The sequence below is a fragment of the Oryx dammah genome, unplaced genomic scaffold (genome assembly GCF_014754425.2).
Source record: "Oryx dammah isolate SB20612 unplaced genomic scaffold, SCBI_Odam_1.1 HiC_scaffold_26, whole genome shotgun sequence".
Taxonomy (NCBI): Eukaryota; Metazoa; Chordata; class Mammalia; order Artiodactyla; family Bovidae; genus Oryx; species Oryx dammah.
In genome coordinates, this window is record NW_024070210.1 from 55,075,451 (window position 1) to 55,099,630 (window position 24,180).

At 42.2% G+C, this 24,180-nt stretch overlaps 1 protein-coding gene across 6 annotated transcripts in view; it reads left to right on the forward strand.

The window, feature by feature from the left end:
- Nucleotides 1–24,180, forward strand: part of TLN2 (talin 2) — a 496,933-nt gene that overhangs the window by 197,245 nt on the left and 275,508 nt on the right. For all 6 annotated transcript variants that reach the window (XM_040226669.1, XM_040226672.1, XM_040226673.1 and 3 more), the window contains one exon: nt 20,190–20,254. The gene's annotated coding sequence lies outside the window, so the exon portion shown is untranslated. The remainder of the gene's footprint in view (nt 1–20,189; nt 20,255–24,180) is intronic.

Consider the following 24,180-nt stretch of genomic DNA (forward strand, 5'->3'; position numbering starts at 1 on the left):
AGTTCAGTTCAGTCGCTCAGTTGTGTCCGACTCTTTGCGACCCCATGAATCGCAGCACGCCAGGCCTCCCTGTTCATCACCATCTCCCGGAGTTCACTCAGACTCACGTCCATCGAGTCCGTGATGCCATCCAGCCATCTCATCCTCGGTCGTCCCCTTCTCCTCCTGCCCCCAATCCCTCCCAGCATCAGAGTCTTTTCCAATGAGTCAACTCTTCGCATGAGGTGGCCAAAGTATTGGAGTTTGAGCTTTAGCATCATTCCTTCCAAAGAAATCTGAGGGCTGATCTCCTTCAGAATGGACTGGTTGGATCTCCTTGCAGTCCAAGAGACTCTCAAGAGTCTTCTCCAACACCACAGTTCAAAAGCATCAATTCTTTGGCACTCTGCCTTCTTCACAGTCCAACTCTCACATCCATACATAACCATAGGAGAAACCATAGCCTTGACTAGACGGACCTTAGTCGGCAAAGTAATGTCTCTGCTTTTGAATATGCTATTTAGGTTGGTCATAACTTTCCTTCCAAGGAGTAAGTGTCTTTTAATTTCATGGCTGCAGTCACCATTTGCAGTGATTTTGGAGCCCCCCAAAATAAAGTCAGCCATTGTTTCCACTGTTTCCCCATCTATTTGCCATGAAGTGATGGGACCGGATGCCATGATCTTTGTTTTCTGGATGTTGAGCTTTAGGCCAACCTTTTCGCTCTCCTCTTTCACTTTCATCAAGAGGCTTTTTAGTTCCTCTTCACTTTCTGCCATAAGGGTGGTGTCATCTGCATATCTGAGGTTATTGATATTTCTCCCGGAAATCTTGATTCCAGCTTCTGTTTCTTCCAGTCCAGCGTTTCCCATGATGTACTCTGCATATAAGTTAAATAAGCAGGGTGACAATATACAGCCTTGATGTACTCCTTTTCCTGTTTGGAACCAGTCTGTTGTTCCATGTCCAGTTCTAACTGTTGCTTCCTGACCTGCATACAGGTTTCTCAAGAGGCAGGTTAGGTGGTCTGGTATTCCCATCTCTTTCAGAATTTTCCACAGTTTATTGTGATCCACACAGTCAAAGGCTTTGGCATAGTCAATACAGCAGAAATAGATGTTTTTCTGGAACTCTCTTGCTTTTTCGATGATCCAGCGGATGTTGGCAATTTGATCTCTGGTTCCTCTGCCTTTTCTAAAACTAGCTTGAACATCAGGGAGTTCACGGTTCACGTATTGCTGAAGCCTGGCTTGGAGAATTTTGAGCATTACTTTACTAGCATGTGAGATGAGTGCAATTGTGTGGTAGTTTGAGCATTCTTTGGCATTGCCTTTCTTTGGGATTGGAATGAAAAGTGACCTTTTCCAGTCCTGTGGCCACTGCTGAGTTTTCCAAATTTGCTGGCATATTGAGTGCAGCACTTTCACAGCATCATCTTTCAGGATTTGACACAGCTCAATTGGAATTCCATCACCTCCACTAGCTTTGTTCGTAGTGATGCTTCCTAAAGCCCATTTGACTTCACATTCCAGGATGTCTGGTTCTAGATTAGTGATCACATCATCATGACTATCTGAGTCGTGAAGATCTTTTTTGTACAGTTCTTCTGTGTATTCTTGCCACCTCTTCTTCATATCTTCTGCTTCTGTTAGGTCCATACCATTTCTGTCCTTTATCAAGCCCATCTTTGCATGAAATGTTCCCTTGGTATCTCTAATTTTCTTGAAGAGATCTCTAGTCTTTCCCAATCCGTTGTTTTCCTCTATTTCTTTGCATTGATCGCTGAAGAAGGCTTTCTTATCTCTTCTTGCTATTCTTTGGAACTCTGCATTTAGATGCCTATATCTTTCCTTTTCTCCTTTGCTTTTTGTCTCTCTTCTCTTCACAGCTATTTGTAAGGCCTCCCCAGACAGCCATTTTGCTCTTTTGCATTTCTTTTCCATGGGGATGGTCTTGATCCCTGTCTCCTGCACAATGTCACGAACTTCATTCTATAGTTCATCAGGCACTCTATGTATCAGATCTAGGCCCTTAAATCTATTTCTCACTTCCACTGTATAATCATAAGGGATTTGACTTAGGTCATGCCTGAATGGTCTAGTGGTTTTCCCTACTTTTTTCAATTTAAGTCTGAATGTGGCAATAAGGAGTTCATGATCTGAGCCACAGTCAGCTCCTGGTCTTGTTTTTGTTGACTGTATAGAGCTTCTCCATCTTTGGCTGCAAAGAATATAATCAATCTGATTTCGGTATTGACCATCTGGTGATGTCCATGTGTAGAGTCTTCTCTTGTGTTGTTGGAAGAGGGTGATTGCTATGACCAGTGCATTTTCTTGGCAAAACTCTATTAGTCTTTGCCCTGCTTCATTCCACATTCCAAGGCCAAATTTGCCTGTTACTCCAGGTGTTTCTTGACTTCCTACTTTAGCATTCCAGTCCCCTATGATGAAAAGGACATCTTTTTTCGGTGTTAGTTCTAAAAGGTCTTGTAGGTCTTCATAAAACCATTCAACTTCAGCTTCTTCAGCATTGCTGGTTGGGGCATAGACTTGGATAACTGTGATATTGAATGGTTTGCCTTGGAGATGAGCAGAGATCATTCTGTCGTTTTTGAGATTGCATCCAAGTACTGCATTTCGGACTCTCTTGTTGACCATGATGGCTACTCCGTTTCTTCTGAGGGATTCCTGCCCGCAGTAGTAGATATAATGGTCATCTGAGTTAAATTCACCCATTCCAGTCCATTTTAGTTCGCTGATTCCTAGAATGTCGATGTTCACTCTTGCCATCTCTTGTTTGACCTCTTCCAATTTGCCTTGATTCATGGACCTGACATTCCAGGTTCCTATGCAATATTGCTCTTTACAGCATCAGATCTTGCTTCTATTACCAGTCACATCCACAGCTGGGTATTGTTTTTGCTTTGGCTCCATCTCTTCATTCTTTCTGTAGTTATTTGTCCTCTGATCTCCAGTAGCATATTGGGCACCTAATGACTTGGGGAGTTCCTCTTTTGGTATCCTATCATATTGCCTTTTCATACTGTTCATGGGGTTCTCAAGGCAAGAATACTGAAGTGGCTTGCCATTCCCTTCTCCAGTGGACCACATTCTGTCAGACCTCTCCACCATGACCCGCCCGTCTTGGGTTGCCCCACAGCCATGGCTTGGTTTCATTGAGTTAGACAAGGCTGTGGTCCTAGTGTGATTAGATTGACTAGTTTTCTGTGAGTATGGTTTCAGTGTGTCTGCCCTCTGATGCCCTCTTGCAACATCTACCATCTAACTTGGGTTTCTCTTACCTTGGACATGGGGGTATCTCTTCACGGCTGCTCCAGCAAAGCATAGCCGCTGCTCCTTACCTTGGACGAGGGGTATCTCCTTACCGCCACCGTTCCTGACCTTCAACGTGGGATAGCTCCTCCGAAGGACTGTTGTTGAAGCTGAAGCTCCAATACTTTGACCACCTGACGCAAAGAGCCGCCTCACTGCAAAAGACGCTGATGCTGGGAAAGGTTGAAGGCAGAAGGAGAAGAGGGTGACAGAGGATGAGAAGGTTGAATGGCATCACTGATTCAACGGACATGAACTTGGGCAATCTCCAGGAGATGATGAGGGAGGCCTGGCATGCTGCAGTCCACGGGATCACAAAGAGTTAGACTCTGCGCTTCCACTGGTTGGGTTTGATTCCTGGTTGGGGAACTAAGATTCTGTAAGCTGCGTGATATAGCCAAAAAAAAAAAAGAAGAAACTATAATTGAAGAAAAATGGCACCGTATTGTAGAGGTAGAAATATTACAGTGTTGTTCCAGGAAGAAGGACCCCTTCTGGGGCCCGAAACTGGGCTCTTGTCTAACACTCGGAAATGAATTGTCTGAGGAGACACATATGCTGACAAAGCATGAGATTTTGTTGGGAAAGGGCGCCCGGGTGGAGAGCAGCAGGGTAAGGGAACCCAGGAGAACAGTTTTGCCATGTGGCTCTCAGTCTCGGGTTTTATGGAGATGGGATTAGTTTCCGGGTTGTCTTTAGCCAATCATTCTGACTCAGAGTCCTTCTTGGTGGTGCACGCTTTGTTCAGCCAAGATGGATGCCAGAGAGGAGGATTCTGGAAGGTGGTCGGACATGTGGTGTCTCCTTTCGATCTTTTCTGAACTCTTCCGGTTGGTGGTGGGTTATTAGTTCTGTGTTCCTCACCAGGACCTCCTGTCGTAAAACAACTCATACAAATGGTTACTGTGGTGCCTGGCCGGGATGGGCGGTTTCAGTCAGTGTGCTCCCCCGACAGTGTTATAGACCCTAATCCTAGCTGTGTCTTGGACATAGTTCTGCCTGACTCACCCTCTTGTAAGTGGTGGTTTTTCCTTCCTAAAAATGTAGTTTCTGCTCCCTTTCCGCTTTATTACCTGATGCCTCCCAAGTCCTGCACATGAAGAATGAGATGGTCAGAAAATGAAGGATTCTGGTGGGTTGGTTTAGATTAGTGTTTCTGAAAGGAACCATCAGTAATTTAATTTATAATTTGTTTTGGGCTGACCTACTTTTGTGTGTCAATAAAAAATACAATAAAGATGAAATATTTAAAACAGACATAAACTATAAGCACTTTTATTTTTATTACATTCAACCAACATAAATACTTTGTCAAATTACTATAAAACTTTCCAAATGTTTACTCTCAATTTCTGTACTTGCGTTATTCCAGACCAGTCACAAACTAGTTGTGGGCAGACCACCCTGTGGATAGTGCTGGGCTTGACAGTGGAGGTTTTACTTCGTTCATCAGTTTCCATGGAGTCCAATTTTTTTTTGTTAAACTTTTTTGACATTGCTCCAACTTATTCTGATCTCTGCTGATAACAAAGAAACACAGCTAGAAAGAGCTGTAAAGTCTACTGACCTTCAGAGGTCAGGTAGAATGTTTGACTTAAAAAAAAAAAAATCACTGTTCAACCCTATGTTTAATCAGATGTTCATTATTTCATCCATTGAAAACCAGTAGAAGGCAGGTAAGTGGCTTTCCTCCTTCTCATTTATGGAGTATACCCAGCTCTCCTTTGTCTTATAGTAGAAATGTGAGTTTGAGTATTTTCTCAGCTGCATACAGTGAAATTCTAATACTCAAGGTCATAACAGCCAGAAGAAATGTTATATTCTGATTGTGAGATAAAAAATAGGGATTGGGAATTGCTTTTTAAATAGCACAGCCTTTAAATGTTTTGACTTGAAGTCTGATGGGGTCTATCTGGTGATTACATGATATTTTATGGTCAAGGTAGCGGTGATTGTCTTACTGGAACACTTAAATATTTAAATGTTAATGGGAATTGGCAGGAACCATTAGGGGAAGTATACAATTTGAAAGAGAAGTCCAAGTAAATCAATTCTAGCTTTAGGCTTGTATTCAGATAACACCAGTTATGGTGGGTTAACATGAAACCTATTTTTGCTGTTGTGAGAATCTAGTGAAGCACTGTACTAGAAATATTGTACAATGCATGTAATTTTAAATTCTCCATTAACCACATTGAAAAAGGTGAAATTAATTTTAATGTATTATTTCACCGAGTACATATGAAGTGTTAACATTTCAAAATGTAATGTGGAATTTACTTGTTTATTTTCAAAAGCGTCTTTGCTATAGTTTTTTTTTTTAATGCTATCTGTAAGTAACCCACATTATTCTTTAATATGTATTTATTTATTTGGCTGTGCCAGGTCTTAGTTATGACACGTGGGCTCTTATTTGTGGCGTGCAGGATCTAGTTCCCTGACCAGGGATTTAAGTTGGGCCCCTTCCACTGGGAACAGAGTCTTAGCCACTGGACCACCAGGGTAGTCCCAGTACAAAATGTATTAATGAGGTATTTTATAATCTGTTTTACTAAATCTTCAAAATTGGTAGACTTTATACACATTGCACTGGTGGATTAGCCACCAGTCAAGGGCTGATTAGCCACGAATGACTAGTAGTTACGTTACTGGGTAGTGTAGATTGAGAACCAAAGTCCACAGTGAGGTAGATAATTTGCACAATTATGTGAGTAGTTTTATATTTGAATTTGGATTTGGTCCAAAAGAATTTCAAGGGCATTCATGGTTACCTTAGAGGGGATAGTAGGGGAATCTGGGGAGTCACCCCTCCTCCCCAAAGGCATCTGGCTATTTGTATCAGTGATTTTTAGCAGGTCATTTCTATGGACTAGCTGTTTAGTCTCACCCAGGGGCAGGGAGGGAACTCAAGAATTGCTTTTGCTTATTCCATAAGGTCAGAGGCCAGGGGAAAGAGTCAAGCAGGACACTGCTTTATAGTTTCTGTGTTTTATTTGAGAGATTTAATTAATATATATATAAGGAATGGTTTTTTTTTTAAATGCAAGGTTATTATGTAGGAAACTTGTTCCTAGAAGAGACTTTGCTATTTAAATACTGTATACTTGCTAATTCTGTTTTTGGCAAAGAGTAGGTAGAGACTCGGAGAAGGCAATGGCACCCCACTCCAGTACTCTTGCCTGGAAAATCCCATGGACGGAGGAGCCTGGTAGGCTGCAGTCCATGGGGTCGCAGAGAGTTGGACACGAATCAGTGACTTCACTTTCACTTTCATGCATTGGAGAAGGAAATGGCAACCCACTCCAGTGTTATTGCCTGGAGAATCCCAGGGACGGGGGAGCCTGGTGGGCTGCCGTCCATGGGGTTGCACAGAGTTGGACATGACTAAAGCAACTTAGCAGCAGCAGAAGAAGAGACTAGGTTACTCCGGGTAGTGAAGCTGGTGCTGGGAATGACAAAGAAACAGAAAAGGGGAAGTTCTAGCTCTGCCCAAGCAGGTGAACTGTGAGCATCAGAGCCCTCCTGTTCTGATTTCCTCCTTGGGAACAGAGGCCTACAGGGAGGGGCTGTGTGACTGTCCTGCCCACAGTCACCCAGATAGCTCCTGTGCTGCCGGGAATCAGAACTCAGGCTGCTGGGTCTGTCTTGAGTCACCTGTGTCTTGCAGTATGCAAAAGGGACAGAGAAGACGAGATGGCAGTAACATTATTGGATAAGCATATAATTTTTCTTTTTTCTAAGTGAAAGTGGCTTTTTGTGCATTTTTCAGATTTAAAAATTGTAGTTTTAGAAAATAGTGATATTGAAGTGGGTAATAGCTGGTATTGCTTCAAAATAATCTCCAGTGAGAGAGATATGCACAAGGAAATAAGAGGGAGTTTGGACGAAATGAGAGTGACTATGAGTTGATAATTGTTGGAGCTGAGTGAAAAGTACTTTTGTTGTTGTTATTCAGTTGCCAATTCATGTCTGACTCTTTGCAACTCCATGAACTTCCCTGTCCTTCACTACCTTTTGGAGTTTGCTCAGACTCATGTCCATTGAGTCAGGGATGCCATCCAACCATCTCATCCTCTGTCGCTGCCTTCTCCTCTTGCCTCAATCTTTCGCTGCATCAGGGTCTTTTCCGTTGAGTTGGCTCTTGGCATCAGGTAACCAAAGTATTGGAGCTTCAGCGTTAGTCCTTCCAATGAATATTCAGGGTTGATTTCCTTTAGGATTGAGGGTTTGGTCCGCTTGCTGTCCAAGGGACTCTCAAGTCTTCTCCAGCTCCGCAGGTCAAAAGTGTCAATTCTTCAGCCATTGCTCAGCCTTTTTTTATGTATGATGTGACCCTTACATCCATACATGACTACTGATGATTACTTATGGATTCATTATTCTCTTTATTAGCTATTTGAAATTGTTAATAGAAAGCTTTAGGTATTTAAATGGTACATGAAGTTGTAAAAAGAAAAAAAAAAACCAAAAGCTCTGAAATCCATTATCCAACAGTAAGTGCCATTAACTTGAAAATCATCTATTGGACATTCCTTTATGTGAAGATGCCTTGAAGAAATACAGGGAAGATATGAGTCTTAATGTTGCTCTTACAGACATTTTATTCCAGTTCCAGAGCCCAGAGATAACATTTTCAGAGAAAAAAGTCAGTGTTAGTTACAGGTATTTTTTTACCCCAGGCCTTATGCTTATGTGGCCCTTAGGTTGGCTTGTGAAGGAGGTCCTCCTTCTGCCTTTTATAGAGGAGTGGAGTGAGGCTCGGAGGACCCACACTGCTCTGTGTAGTCAACATGGGTGTAAGGGAACCAGGATGCCACTGGCCGTGGGTGACTGGGTACCAGGCTTTGGGTTGGGCACTTGGGCACCTTACCTGTTGAAATAGCTGGACACCTTATCTATTGGAATTATAGAATCTTGTGGAACCAGAATTGGAATGAATACAATATGATATAATGAATGGCCAAATTATGCAGAGAATCTACCAAGACCCGTGAAAACAGAGAGAACAGCAAGAGTAGGGGAAACCACATGGAAGGAAGGCTCCTGGGAAAAGGAGGAGCTTGGAATGACAGGTCAGGGAAAGGAGGAGGACACATGTGGCTCAGGAGGATTGACATTTGAAATGTGGTAACAAGAAGAGGAAATTTCAGTGGCACAAGAACTATTTCTTGTGGAGTATTTTGGTTTTGAATGAAATGTACCAAAATGAGTATGTATAGGAGAACCATTGGCCAGTGGAACAAAGATCAGAGGGATTCAGCCTTTTGGAAAAAGTATCAGGGGGTCATTCATGAAGACCAGATTGCACATAGTAAGAGATATGAGGGCAGCAAAATTACCTTTGAATGATGAATTACGAGGGATACAATAGCTGCTGATCAGTCAAGTGATGACAGGTTCTTATTTATTAAAAAAAAAACGTGTCCCTGATTTCACATTATGTATACCTGAATAGCTAATTTGTTCTTGATTAGCCAAGCCATCCTCCCAAAAGGCCCCGTGTTTTTGTCTGTAATGCCTATTTTAAGTTGCCCAGAAGCTAATGAATTTCCACAATGCACCTTGATTCTTCCTGTTACTTTTATGGTGCTCACAACACCTGGGCAGCAAGGTTTTGAGGGCTGGAAAAATAAGTGTTTAAACGAATTCATAGGAGTTTAATATTTCTACTCTATGGGAAGGCCACCCCTTTCCCTAGCCCTGGGATAGTCCATCGTTGTTGATGGGTTTTTCATTGGCATGGAAATTTAGATAGCTTACCACTTGACAAAGTCGTATTCTCTCTGTGTGTTCTTCAGTTGAATGATTTCAGTACAGAAGAAGAAGTTCTTGAGGAGCTAGTATGGAGGAGTAGCCCACAAGTTAAAGACGGAGGTGGCAGTGAGAATAAATGTGGGGGAGGAGGCTTTCTCAGTCAGGGTCACTTCTAGCAGGTTGGATCTCCACGTGGGACAGCCCAAGTTCAGCCTCACTACTCTGCGTGCAAGTGCTATCCAGTTGGCCAGGGGAGCCCTGGTCCTCCACCACTGCTTCTGCAGGCCAAGCCCACTTTGTCTCACTCTGAGCCTCTCCCCAGGCTCTGCCATAGGAGTTTCCCTGGCGTCAGTGCCGGGCGAGGGGAGGGGCATCCATGACATCACACCTCACCCTTTTCTTCTTGCTTATTTTATTTCTACTGTCATAGACTTTATTTTTTGAGTACTTTTTGGTTCATTGCAAGATTGGCCAAAAAGTGAGCACAGTTCCTACACGCCCACTCTCCACACACATACATAGCCCCTCCCCCACCCCTCCCCACCCCAGTATCAACATTCCTTCCCAGAGGGTATGTTTGTTACAACTGATGAACCTCCAGTGACAAATCATAACCACCCAAAGTTCATTCTTGGCATTAGGGTCCACTCTTGCTGTTGTATGTTCTATCAGCTTTGACAGATGTATATTGAGTTGTATCCACCACAATAGCTTGACATAGAATAGTTTCACTGCCCTAAAAGTCTTCTGTACTCTGCCCATTCATCCCTTCTGAGCCCCCAGCCTCTGGGCACCGCTGAACTTTTTACTGTCTCCATAGTGTGGCGTTTTCTGTTGTTGAATGCCATTTGGTTGGAGTCGTGCAGTATATAGCCTTTTTAGATTGGCTTTTCACTTATGATACACATTTAATATTCCTTAGTGTCCTTTCATGACTTGAGAGCTCACTTCTTTTTAGTCTTGAACAGTATTCCACTGTACAGGTGAACCTTTTTGTTCACTTTGGTGTAGTCTCTCACCTTGCCTTCCTAAAAGAAATGCTCTGCTGGTTGATGACTAACACTTGCCTCTCCTTGTGCATCAGTGAAAGGTTGTTGCTGAACCACGCAAAGACTCTGGGATTCTTGGCCTCCAGAGGAGAAGAATTCAATCCGGGGCCAGAGATGAGGCTTGATCGAGCTCAGAGCTTTTGTGTAATAAAGTTTTCTTAAAGTATAAAGGAGATAGAGAAAGCTTCTGCCATAGGCATCAGAAGGGGGCAGAAAGAGTACCCCCTTGCTAGTGTTAGCAATGGAATTATATACTCTCTAATTAGTTATTACAGTGAATCAAAAAGAATGTCTAGAGGTTGTAAAGACCTCACTAGACCTACTCCCATAATTTTACATTTTAAGTAACAGGATTAGCCAGAAGGTTTTTTCCAGAGACTGTCCTCAAGCAGGATACATTATTGCGATTCATGGGGTCGCAAAGAGTCGGACACCACTGAGCGACTGAACTGAACTGAACTGAAGGAATGTCGAGGGGAAAAAAAGTTTGTCCTTTTTTCCTCCTTGAGAATTCCAGACCCCACTCTCCTTGGGAACCCCTAGACTTCTTACAACCTGCCTAGGAAATGACTCTCTCATCAGGTTGCGCTGTGGGCCCCTGTGTGACTCTGCTCTCCCACAGGGTCCAAGCTGGAGTGAGCCAACAGACGTTCTCTAGGAGTTAGGATAGGGAATAGCTTAGAGGGGAACATCTTATACCATCCTCTAATCATTAAATCTCAAAGCCTTTCTTTGCTTTGAGATGGGGGGAAAGTATAGTTATGAAAAGGTGTAGTTCCCTTATTGACAGCAGGCCAAACAGGAGAGACGCTTACTCAAAGACACAGGTTTGTGGCAGGAGAGTGAGTCATCAACCAAAACCCCTGGGACTAAAAAAGGAAAGTGAGGCGGCAGGAGTCGGGGTTTGTTAACTGGAAGTTTGGCCTTGAAGAAGCGGGAAGGAGGTTCATGGAATGAGGCGCCCCTTCTCTTCAGTGTGGGTGTGCATATACACATACACACACACACACACCCCCGAACCCATCCTGACCCTGCTGCTGTAGTACTCCAGCCTCTTAAAGTTTCCTATTCTCATCCCTGGTGTCTCGAAGTTATTAATCATACTACACACGTTCATTCATTCTTCGGATACCTACCGAGCACATAATGGGTGTTAGGAACAGTGCTGTCAGCTGAGGCGGGAGCTCTCGGGGGAGTCATAGCTCCTGTCCTCTGGCAGCTCACTGTCTTGTGTGGACTACTGACACTTAAATAGATTATTTGAACATGACATGGTAAATGTAGAAACATAGATGTGGTCCACGAAGTCTCCCTGAAGTAGATGGAACTCGATGGGGTGCTGGGTGAGCAGGGGTGTGCGGAGGCCACTTGAGGCATGGAAGTTGGGAGGGCAGAGGGCACCGCAGGGAAGCAGTACAGAGAGTGCAGGGTTCCAGGTGGAGTGTGGGCTCGCTGGTGCTGAGGCACTGACTGCCAGGCCAGATGAGGTGGGGGTGCAGAAAGGGGCCCTGGAGATTGGCACCGTTGGGAAGCTGAGGATAGTCTCAAATGACTTTCTTAGATGGTTTACTCTGGGCTGGAGAAGGGCTGGCATGCTAGGGGCACAGGGCAGGGCTGCTGCAAGAGATGGGACTATAATCCAGCAATCCCACTCTTGGGTATATACCCGTAGAAAACCAGAATTCCAAAAGATACATGCACTCCAATGCTCACTGTAGCACTGTTTACAATAGCCAGGACATGGAAGCAACCTAAATGTCCGTCAGCAGAGGAACGGATAAAGAAGGTGTGGTAGACATATACAATGGAATATTGCTCAGCCATAAAAGGGATGAGATTGTACCATTTGCAGAGACATGAATGGACCTAGAGACTGTCATACAGAGTGAAATGAGTCAGAAAGAGAAAAACAGATATCATATGTTAATGCATACATGTGGAATCTAGAAAAAATGGCGTAGATAATCTTATTTGCAAAGCAGAAATAGAGACCCATGTAGAGAACCAGTGTATGGATAACAAGGTGGAAATGCGAGGGTGGAATGAATTAGATTAGGATATGCATATATATATATATATATATACACACCATTGATACTATGTATGAAACAGAGAATTATTGAGAACCTTCTGACTCTATATTTAGTGCTCTGTGGTGACCTAAATGAGAAGGAAATTCAAAAAAGAGGGGAGATATGTAAACAAATATAGTTAATTCACCTTGCTGTACAGTAGAAACTAATGCAACATTGTAAAGCAATTATATTCTAATAACATTAATTTTAAAAAAGTAAAAAAAAGAAAAAAGAGACTATAGCCTAACCAGAAGTTGAAAATTGCCAAATAGAAACACGCTGGCATTAATAGTTTTGTCAGAGGAATGGGCGTGGGAAAGGTCTAGTCAGTTTTTTGAATGACCAAGGAAGAACTAAAACAATATTTTCCTGCTCTTTCCTCCTCATCCCCTTAAAGGAAAAAAAAAAAAAAAACGTTAAAAAGTTTTAATGCGTTATCCTATTTTGTTACAGTTAATTAAGTTTAGCAGAAACTTTTAAAATTTATTCTTTTGAATGTTTTGCAAGGGTTATTTTATACATTAAGTTCAGAATATTGAAATTCTTTCTAATCCAAAAGTCAAAGGAAAAATATCCTTTATTTTAGAGGGGTGGTTTTGTGGGAGGGAATTACAAAGGATGGGAGATATTAGTAGGAATGAAACAGGCAAAGCAAACTACTTTTGAGGAAAGAAATAGGAAACTGTTTTACAGTAAGCATTTCAAAATCAATTTAAAGCTGTAGAGCATATATTTTGGCCAGTTCATAAAATGAGTTGATACACTTATGTAAGTTTATTTATTCTGTACTTTATTCATATAGCAGATAAGGAAATGGCCACCCACTCCAGTATTCTTGCTTGGAGAATTTTATGGACGGTGGAGCCTGGCAGGCTATAGTCCATGTGATCGCAGAGTCTGACACTACTGAGTGACTAACACTTATTCATAATAGTCAAATATTTGTGGAACATCCTTGTACCTGCTATTCTAGGTCTGGAGGAATAGCTCTATACCAAGAGGAGTCCCTGTTCTTGTGAAAGCTTACATTCTACCTCATATTACTATTTTAGTTTTACTTATATATAAATGAGAGATGGAGAGCAGTGTATTATAGAGCAACAGGGAATTCAGGGCATTTCTCAAGTTGTCCAGCTGTGAAAAGCATCTAAAGACTGAAGGAGGTAAAGCAGTGTAATTAGAGCACTTCTCTAACCCTCCTAGTAAACAGAAGCTTCACAGTACTCAGCATTAATATTGTTTGCACTGTGACCTGATCTTTAGGGGCATGGTGCCGGGTCATGTCATTGCGTGTGTCGTGGGGCAGAGTGAGCCTTCAATAGTCATTTGCATAAAAGAACTAATTATAACGTTATTTTCCAAACGGTTGACCTGGACATGTGTACCAAGATGCAAACCACAAAAGGTAAAGGAATCTGTATATAGATAAGGTTGGGGCCTCTTATTTATATCCACATTAGCACATTGAACTGTCCAAAATGTTCTGCATTAAAGGAACTCCTTGATTTAAACCAGAATTTCACACATGTATATTGAGAATCTTTTTTCACTTGTAACACCTCTTACTCCTGGTTTGCTGGAAGACGCATCCAGAGGGATTTTTGGAGCCTTTCTTTCTGCTTGCAGAGATCAAGGTCACGTATCATTCCTTACTTCTGAGGGCCATGAACATTGATACTTGGAGCTTGGCTTCACTGAGGGAGGAATGAATTAGATTAGGATATGCATATATATATTGACCCCTGGACCCAGTCTCTAGTTGGAAAGTCAGCCAAGGAAAGCCATGAAAAGAGAATTGTCATTTCCCTTGGAGTCAGATACCTTCTGACACGGTAGAGCTGGACTCTAATTATTGAACTGTGCTTTCAAAGAAAATGTTCTCAAGGTTTCAGAGGAGAAAAAAATAATCCTTGGCAAGGGGTAGAATTGGAGGAAGTTGGGAAGTTGGAAGAATTTTGTTTTCACAATTTGTCCTCTTTTCTCTCTTTGGCTCTTCCTGTCTTTATTTTATGGCTACTGAAACATCACAGTTGGTCTCTTTCTTCTTGGATTTTGTCTTTGAGCAATTAGTAATAAATGTGTCAAATGTTAGTGGTAACTTCAAGCTAAGAGTAGTATATTCTGCTCATGTTTGGCTAAAATCTAGTGGCCCTCCTGCCCCTTTGCTTGGTCTTGCCTTATAAAAGCCCTTTTGTAACTTTGGGCACCAAAACCACTTGGGATGTTGCCCATACAGGCCTATCTTCTTATTTTTATGCTTGTGTAGATGGTACCAGGGTAAAGTTTGAGTGTCATGTTGCCCTGTTTTCCATCTTTGGTTGGAATATTAGGACAGATGTGTTCTTGGCTCCTTTGGGTCAGCCATATACGTTGTGTAGGTTCTTCATGGCTTAAACCCCCCCTTCAACTTGGCCCTGCATTCTTGTGGGGATTTTGCCAAGTGAGATGTGGAAAACAAATAGTCCATAAGACTCTCATGGTGAAAAAGTGCCTTATGTAGTCCCAGATTACTTAATATGCATTTTGCTTCTTTACTGCTGTTCAGGTGAATCATTTAAAGATGTACCTTTTACTAGATGCTTACTGGGCTCCATGCACTGTGTTAGGAACTTCACCCATCCATTTTCATTTTATTTCTGCATCTGAAGTATCTAAGTATTCCTCTCTTTTCTCTGGTAATGAGTGATATGGGACTTGGAGAGTTATATCTAAGTTTCCACAAGGAAGTAGGAAGTGGTCCAAGATGTGCAAAAAACAAAACAGTTAGGTCCTTCTGTTGGTGACAAGCATTTTAGCCAGCAGCTTTTCTGCCTTTTCATCACGTCTATAAACACTTCTCAAAATACTCCAGAAAAGGTAGAACATGGGAGCTGCCAAGAGGTTTATCATATGATCCAGAGAAGGCTACTTAAAGGCAGCATTCCTTCAAACAACAGGCTCCTGATACCTTTAGAATAAATTTCTATTTAATTGGAAGGGTCTTATTCATATTTAAAATAAACATTTTGAATAGTTAAGTGTCCTATGTAGAGACATATTCTGTCCTAGGGTTCTCCAGGGACCTTGCTCTGATCAGGCAGTAAGTTTCTGCCTGTGGGCAGTGGCCATCTCACTGACCACTGAGCTGGAGGTCAAGCAAGGTCATGTTTGATTCTTGAACTTACCTCATTGTTTTAGATGTATTACTGCCCTTTAATCCTCACAATAGCCCTTTTCCTAGGCATTATTATTACAGGGGAAGAAACTGAGGTACACCAGGGCCAAACGACTAATTGCTGTTGTTATTCAGCCGCTCAGTCATGTCCGACTCTGCGACCCCAGGGAACTGCATCACGCCAGGCTTCCCTGTCCTTCATTATTTCCCGGAGTTTGCTCATGTTCACAAATGCATGTTCATTTAGTCAGTGATGCCATCCAACCATCCATCCTCTGTTGGCCTCTTCTCCTCCTCCCTTCTCCTCTTCTCCTCCTCTTCTCCTCCTACCTTCAGGGTCTTTTCCAGTGAGTCAGTGTCTTTTCCAGTGAGTTGGCTCTTTGCATCAGGTGGCCAAAGTATTGAGTTTCAGCTTCAGTATCAATCCTTCCAATGAATATTCATGGTTGATTTCCTTTTGGATTGACTGGTTTAATCTCCTTCCTGTCCAAGGGACTCTCAAGAGTCTTCTCCAGCACCATGGTTTGAAAGCATCAATTCTTCGGCACTCAGCCTTCTTTATGGTCCAACTTTCACATCCATATATGACTACTGGAAAAAACATAGCTTTGACTATACGGACGTTTGTTGGCAAAGTGATGTCTCTGCTTTTTAATAGGTCTACTAAATGACAGAATCAGGATCAGTCACTGTAAATCACTGTGCTATTGCTCTTCCCCTAAATGCCATGTTCTGTCTCAAATCCTAATGCATCTCAGCCTCAGATATGGACTTACCTGCCTCCCCCATCTATCTACTTAGAAAGATGCCCCTGCCCTGGGTGGGGGTGCGGTCAGAACAGAGGCCAACAGTGGGCATTGGGTGGCCTGCGGGTTTGTCTGAGTGATGCCCTGGAGGCACAGATGTTTAGTTAAACATTCGATGGCTTGTCTTTGAAATTGGATAGTCCTTTTTCTATTTTCTAGAGAAATTTTTTTGGGGATAGGATCCTTTGGGAGATTGAGGGGGATTAATTAGATTTGTATTTGACATCCAATACACCTCTGAAGGGATTTGTATATTTGTTGTTTTTTAGCCAGGTTTGTAATTACAGTCTTAGGAGAATTCTTGTATTATATGGAACTTCTCAACCTTTAAAGACAGGGCAATGAGAAGAGTAAATTTGTCTGCTGGAGATAAATTGAACATAATGGGCCCATTATGGGAATACATTTATGTATTTTATAGTCTAAATAGAAAGAAAAAAAGCTTTTCATATGTAAATATAACCCAATAAAAATAAATCTGCAAAGTGGTTAAAACATGATAATGGAGACTATTTTAACCATAGAAATAGCCCATCTGGACAAATATGTCCCCTTTGTTTTTATTCTTTTTCAAATAGTCTTTTCATGGGTTCTCATGTTAGTCAGGAAAGAGCTCCTCTATCTCTTGAAGTATTGAATAGTATTTTTGCCTTTGTTATACTAACTTTGAGCTGCCTGCTTCAGTTCCTTTGGCTGCAGGTCATAAACAATACATGGCATTATATACAACAAATCTTCATTCATGTGATTACAAGATTTACTGTTCTGTTTTCAAACGGAATGGATGATTGAGAAGGTGGAAAATCAAAAGCAGCACTATATTACATGGGGTTCCTTTGGTCACAGATAACAAACTCAAGCTAGCTTAAGTTAAAAAAAAAAGAGAGAGATTTATAATAAGGATAGAGATGTGTCTTAGGAACTTAAGGCAAGGATGAAGTGGCCCTCAGGAATGAACAGGAACCAGAGAGAAGGAAGGGACCTCTCTCATCAGTGTTCACAGCAAGCACATGTGTGACACAAACGTTACAAGGAGCAGAGAGAAGGTGACGGAGGGAAAGTAGCAATCTGGGCAGTGTATTACTTTACACTCAAGCGTGACATTAAAAAACAGCTCCGCTGTGTTCTTTGGGGAAAAAAAAATTCATGCTCATTATATGAAATTCAAATAGTTATAAGGAAAGCAGGAATGCTTTAAAATTCAGATAGTCAGGCAATCATTACTGTTTTAATAAACGTCCTTCTAGCAGGTATAAGGACATCTAGAAACACAGGCATGCACACGCAGAAATGTACTCATACTTTGCATGGTCATTTACCTGTTTTATTTTTTAATTTTTATTTATTTATTTATGGTTGCACTGAGTCTTTGTTGCTGTGCACGGGTGTTCTCTATTTGTGGCGAGCAAGGGCCCCTCTTCATTGCTGTGCGCAGGTCTCATCGCGGTGGCTTTTCCTGTTGTGGAGCACGGGCTCTAGGCACACAGGTTTCAGTAGTTGGAGCACACAGGCTTAGTTGTTCCGCAGTGTGTGGGATCTTCCCCAGACCAGGGATCGAACATGTGTTCCCTGCATTGGCAGGCGGATTCTTATCAACTGTGCCACCAGGGAAGTCTTGCCTGTTTTATTCACTCAGAAGTGTATCATGGCTCTTTTCATACCAATAAATATCACCAATAAATACATGTTTACTTGACATCTCCTATTTGTAAACCTTTAGGGTACTTACTCCCTCTGCCTTCAGTGATTATAAACATATTATGTGTATCCATCTTTCTGCTTTCACAATAATCTACTCTGAGTAGATTCTTAGAGAAAGATTGCTAGATCAAAAGGTGTGCCATTTTACATACTGATATAATTGCCAAAGTGGCTACATCATGAGCTGTGGCCGTAACAACAGCTCCTTTCAGTCTTGGACATCACCAATCTGACAGATAAAAAGAGCTCGGTTTTCTGAAGTTGTATTTTCCCATTGTTAGTATAATTGAGTATCTCTTCATGCATTTGTTATCGTTCACTGTTCTGTTTCTTCTCATGGGAAGTTTATTAATTTGCTTCATCCATTTTGAGCTGAGGTATTAATTTCTTTATTGACTTTTTTAAAAGATTTTTTTTGATACGGATCATTTTTAAAGACTTTATTGAGTTTGTTACAATACTGCTTCTGTTTTTATGTTTTGGTTGTTTAGCCTTTAGGCATGGGGGATCTTAGCTCCCTGACTAGGGATTGAACCCACACCCCATGTACTGGAAGGCGAAATCTTAACCACTCACTGGACTGCCAGGGAAGTCCCTCCTTTAGCTGTTGTATGGGCACTCTTTCTACCCCCTTCTGATGTCTATGTCAGAAGCTTTCTCTATCTCCTTTATACTTTAATAAAACTTTATTACACAAAAGCTCTGAGCGATCAAGCCTTGTCTCTGGCCCCAGATTGAATTCTTTTCCTCTGGAGGCCAAGAATCCCGGCGTCTTTGCGTGATTCAGCAATAACCTTTCATCTTGGGAACTCGTCCGGGATTCTTCAGGACAAGGGAGCTAACAATTCCAGCCTCACTCCTTTGAACTGTATCCTGAAAAACTGGGATAGATTTGATTCCCAGGGCTTAAAGAAGACACACCTGGTCTTCATATGTGATACTGCATGGCCACAGTATCCGTTGGAGGATGGTGAATGGTGGCCGGTTGGAGGGTCTCTTAGGTATAATACTGTTTTACAATTAGACTGATTCTGTAGAAAACAAGGGAAATGGATAGAAGTAGCTTATGTGTTGCCCTTTTTCTCTCTGCAGAATATGCCAGAATTATGTCCTAATGGAGAAGGAAATGGCAACCCACTCCAGTACTCTTGCCTGGAAAATTCCATGGACTGAGAGGCTTCTGAGAGCCTGGTAGGCTACAGTCCATGGGGTCGCAAAGAGTCGGACAGGACTGAGTGACTTCACTCATGAATATTTTACTTAGTTTCTTATTTTACCCAAAGTATCTAAGTTTGTTGGTTTTTGTCTTTATTTTTTACTTATCTTTGCCTTTCCTATATTGGAGATTAAAAAAAAAAAAAAACTGTTGCAAGCCAAATGTCTCAGTCCTTGAGTTTTACATTTTGATGTCATGTTTAAAAAAGGCCTGTCTATCTTAATATTATAAAACTATTCATCTGTATATTTTTCTAGTACTCATTTGATTCTATTTTGAATTTATTCTCTTTAAATAGAAAGAGCACGCGCTAGATTTTTCTCTCCTCCCATACAGCAAGCCAACATCTTTTATTAACTAGTCTCACATACTTACCCAGACTAGATTACATGCACTTGGTCTATTTCATATGAAACTTGTTTCTGTGGCTGCATGTTTATTGTTTGATTGTTTCATATTTGTGTTCTCACTCAAGCCATTGTTTAACTGTTAACAGCATTAATTGTTTAATGTTTAATGCTGGCCCGTTTTGTTGGCCATAATCTATGATCGATTATGGTTCTTCTGTCTTTCAAATTGGGTTTGCATGGATAAGGTGCTAAATGCTCAGATATCAGTGCCTCAGAGAACTGAGAGTGAGATGGGAACGGTGGAAGCAAGATGGGACTGCTTCACAGACAGGTTTCAGGAAATACGGAGGGAAAAAAGTGAGTAAGACAAGAGCTCATGGATGCTGATTTTAAAAACAATCAGTGCAGTGCCTGTGATTTTTGTTTTAAATATAGGTGGGGGCAGGAAGAATAATGTATATATTTGATCTTTGTTTAAATCTAAAGCCATTAAACATTCCCATCACCGGGAAGAAAATAATGTGTTTTGCTTCTTTGCCAACTGGAACGTAATGTTGGTCTCTGAAATAAGTGCCTTGAGACCTCGATTCCCTGTTGGTCAAGAAAATTCCCAGCCCATGTGTTGCAGCGGAAATTCATTGTTTCCTGAGTTATTTCCTTTCGCGCTTAGTATGGGGGAAATGACCAAATGTATAGATTGAGTTTTTTTTTTTTTTTTGAAAACTGATGTCTATAACATTAGTTGATTCTGAAGGTTTTCATAACTGTTTTAGGTATTGCTGCTGAAGGATTCTCAGATGCTTCAGGGAAATCGACTTCACATAAACTGAGAATTTAGGTGAGTGTGTTAAAAAAATATTTTATTCTCAATGGGTCACCTTCCTGCACTGATAAAATTTTACAGAGCATTAAAACATTGTCGCTTCATACTGTCTTGTTTGATTTTTTTTTTTTATACCACGGTTCTGTGAGATAGGAGTGTAGCTGCCTGGTCTTATTACCTCCACTGCTATATGATTTTTTTTCCATCTGCTAGTTTGATGGGGGCATGGTATGGCTTGGAAAAACGGGTTAGTGGCTGGTTTTTTACCTTATTGTGTGAATTGTCATTCTCTCACTAAAAATTTGCCTTATAATTTTGGAGATGAGGAGGGAAGTACTGGATGAGAAGTTAATGTAGAACTTTGAGCATCCTTCTTTGTTTCTTAATTGGAGGATGCTTTACAATATTGTGTCGGTTTCTGCCATACATCAGCATGAATCAGCCAGAGGCACGCATGTGTCCCCTCCCTCCGGAACTCCCCTTCCATCTCCCTGCCCACCCCACCCCTCTAGGTTATCACGAAGCACTGGGTTGGGCTTCCTGTGCCACACAGCACAGTTCCGCCTGCTATCTCTTTTACATACAGGAATGTATATGTTTCCATGCTATTCTGTCAATTAGTCCCACACTCTCCTTCCCTTACCGTGTCCACAGTTCTGTTCTCTAGGTCTGTGTCTCCATGGGTACAGAGATTGTGGTACATTATACAGTGGTACTTCCCTGGTGGCTCAGACGGTAAAGTGTCTGCCTGCAATGCGGGAGACCTGGGTTCAATCCCTGAGTCGGGAAGATCCCCTGGAGAAGGAAATGGCAACCCACTCCAGTACGCTTGTCTGGAAAATTCCATGGATGGAGGAGCCCAGTGGGCTATAGTCCATGGGGTCGCAAAGAGTCGGACATGACTGAGCGACTTCACTCAGTCACATAAAATGGAATATTACTCAGCTATTAAAAAAAAATGTATTTGTGTCAGTCCTAACAAGGTGGATGAACCTAGGGCCTATTATACAGAGTGAAGCAAGTCAGAAAGAAAAAGTCAAATATTGTATATTAACTCATGCATATGATATCTAAGGAGAAAGGCAATGGCACCCCACTCCAGTACTCTTGCCTGGAAAATCCCATGGACGGAGGAGCCTGGTAGGCTACAGACACTGAGCTCGTGTCCGACTGAGCGACTTCACTTTCACTTTTCACTTTCATGCACTGGAGAAGGAAATGGCAACCCACTCCAATATTCTTGCCTGGAGAATCCCAGGGACAGAGGAGCCTGGTGGGCTGCCGTCTATGGGGTCACACAGAGTTGGACACAACTGCCGTGACGCAGCAGCAGCAGCAGCAGCAGCAGCAGCAGCATGATATCTAAAAAGATACCCTTCTTTTTTTAGTAATGATGGACCTATTTTCAGTAATCTTTGTTTAGTGGTTCCTGGAGCCCTCCAGCGATGGGACACAATTGCTACAGTGTGAGATGAAGTATACATTGGTTGCAGATTGTTGGTTTTCCTCATTTAGTTGTACTTGTGCCTGCTGCTGCTGCTAAGTCGTTTCAGTTGTGTCCAACTCTGTGCGACCCCATAAATGGCAGCCCACCAGGCTCCGCCGTCCCTGGGATTCTTCAGGCAAGAACACTGGAGTGGGTTGCCATTTCCTTCTCCAATGCATGAAAGTGAAAAGTGAAAATGAAGTCATTCAGTCATGTCTGACTCTTCGCAATCCCATGGGCTGCAGGCTTCCAGGCTCCTCCATCCATGGAATTTTCCAGGCAAGAGTACTGGAGTGGGGTGCCATCGCCTTCTCTCTGCTCCCAAGTAGTGTGTTTGAAGTGCCCTGGGCAGGGACAAAAGGCGGTCTTCTTCAGGTCTTGGCTGTGACTCAGTTAAAGTCTGACAGGTTAAAAAGGATTGGTTTCTGCTCCAAAACCATATCATGGCATAACAGATATATTAGTTCTTGACCAGCTGTGCAACTCTAGACGGGTTAATCTCTGCTAGTCTCCAAATCCTTATCTGTAAAATGTAGAGGCTGGCCCAGCCTCATAAGTCCCACACTTTTAGATTTTGTGGAAGAGGAAAACAGAAAATGAAGATCTATTTTTACTAGATTTTTCAGGCTATACTTGAAGGAGGTTGGTAATTGTTTAAGCTGGATAGGGCATAAGTGTTCTCTATTTATATGCTAATCTCTTTATTTTGTATTTACAGTTTTTCATAAATATTTTTCAAAAATAACTAGCATCTGCTAATATTTCATGAAAGAAGAAATATTTTAATACTGAAAATGTAGGTGTGTCGTGAGTTTGCCTTTTGATTGTGTTTAACGTTGTGAAAAAGCGCTTTATTTCCTTCCTCCTTCTTGTTTCTCTGGTGACCACTGGCCATTAAACATCAGCTAGTGCCAGCCTGGGGACTCATTTCTGGGAAATATTGGGGTGCATGATTGATAAGAGCTCTTCTACCTCTAAAACTGCATCATTCCTTTAAAGTGGGAAAGAAATATACTCTAGTTATATACATTGGCTATTTTCAGAAAGTACTGTGACAGCTGGCATGGTTGACTTCTCTGACAAATAGTCAGAGGTGAAAAGACAAGGGATTGTTCTCCTGGGGAACCTAAGTGAAAATGGCTTGTCCATGTGAACATTAAATTTATCTGTGAGCCACCTTGCAGTCAGTGGAAAAATGAAGATGTGACAGTGTGTTGAGTTGTCTGATAAAAGTGTACAGAATCCTCGCTTCACACCACTGTGGGCAGCCTCTGGACACGTGATGTTTGATGGATAAGTGTCTGCCTGCACTGTAGGGATACTGAGAGCTAGGGGTGAGAAAGGCTGAATATCTAACTGTGGACACAATTGCAAATGCCAAGTGCGAGGAAGGCAAGGCTGGGAACGGGTCAAGGACATGGTCAAGAGTTCGGAGCTGAGGGCAGTGGGACCAGACGTATACAGGACAGGAAAGAGTAAAGGAGCCATCCTGCCCTGAGATCTGGGTGTCTTGACATGGATGTTGTCTTTTGAGGATGTGCAGACGGCACTAGGTGGCCAGTCTCAGTGAAGGGCTGGGCACAGTGGACAGGAAACACATCAGATATACCATTGTTGTTCGGTCGCTCAGTTGTGTCCAGCTCTCTGCGACCCCGTGGACTATAGCGTGCCAGGCTTCTCTGTCCTTCACCATCTCCCGGAGCTTGCTCAAAGTCATGTCCATTGAGTCGGTGATGCCTTCCAGCCATCTCATCCTCCGTCACCCCCTTCCCCTTCTGTCTTCTATCTTTCCTAGCATCAGATATATGGCTTTCCCATCAATTTCAGATCCAAAAACAGTGTGCCAGGTGTGTTCTTATGCCGTGGGTCTGCAGAGAATGGAAGAGTATGGTTCTTGCTTACTCCTCCTTGGAGATGTGGGTATGTGTTGGAGGGGTGGGATGGGTGGAGGACACAGGCAATAATGGACTGAAGTATGAGGACAGTGAGATAGAGTGAGGGAGGAGCAGTCGTTAACACATGGTTCAAGATACTGCTGCCTAACCCTGATTGCTTCAGGAATGCTGTGCTGTTAACTGTGGTCTTTGTTGATTGCAACATGGTGATTCAGTCCTTTTAAACTCTTCCCCCCAGTGATGTCTGGCTTTCTTGTGTTTTAATATTCCTGGTTTCTGGGAAACTTAAATGAAACCTGACAGACTTATCTGGCTGTTTCCCCTTCTGTCAGCCTGACACTTGGTTTACTGCCTGATTTGTATGCTTCAGTTGGGTTGCTTCCACCCCAGGGATATTTATTTTACTGCCCACCACCCCCCCTCCTTTTTTAAAGGGAAAAGCTGTATCAAACAATGATGACAATAACAGAAACACTTCTCTTAAATGTATAGGAATAAGAGAGATGATCTGAAATGTTGACGTTTCTGGAAGTGTCTGAAGTCATGAATAAATGCTAGAG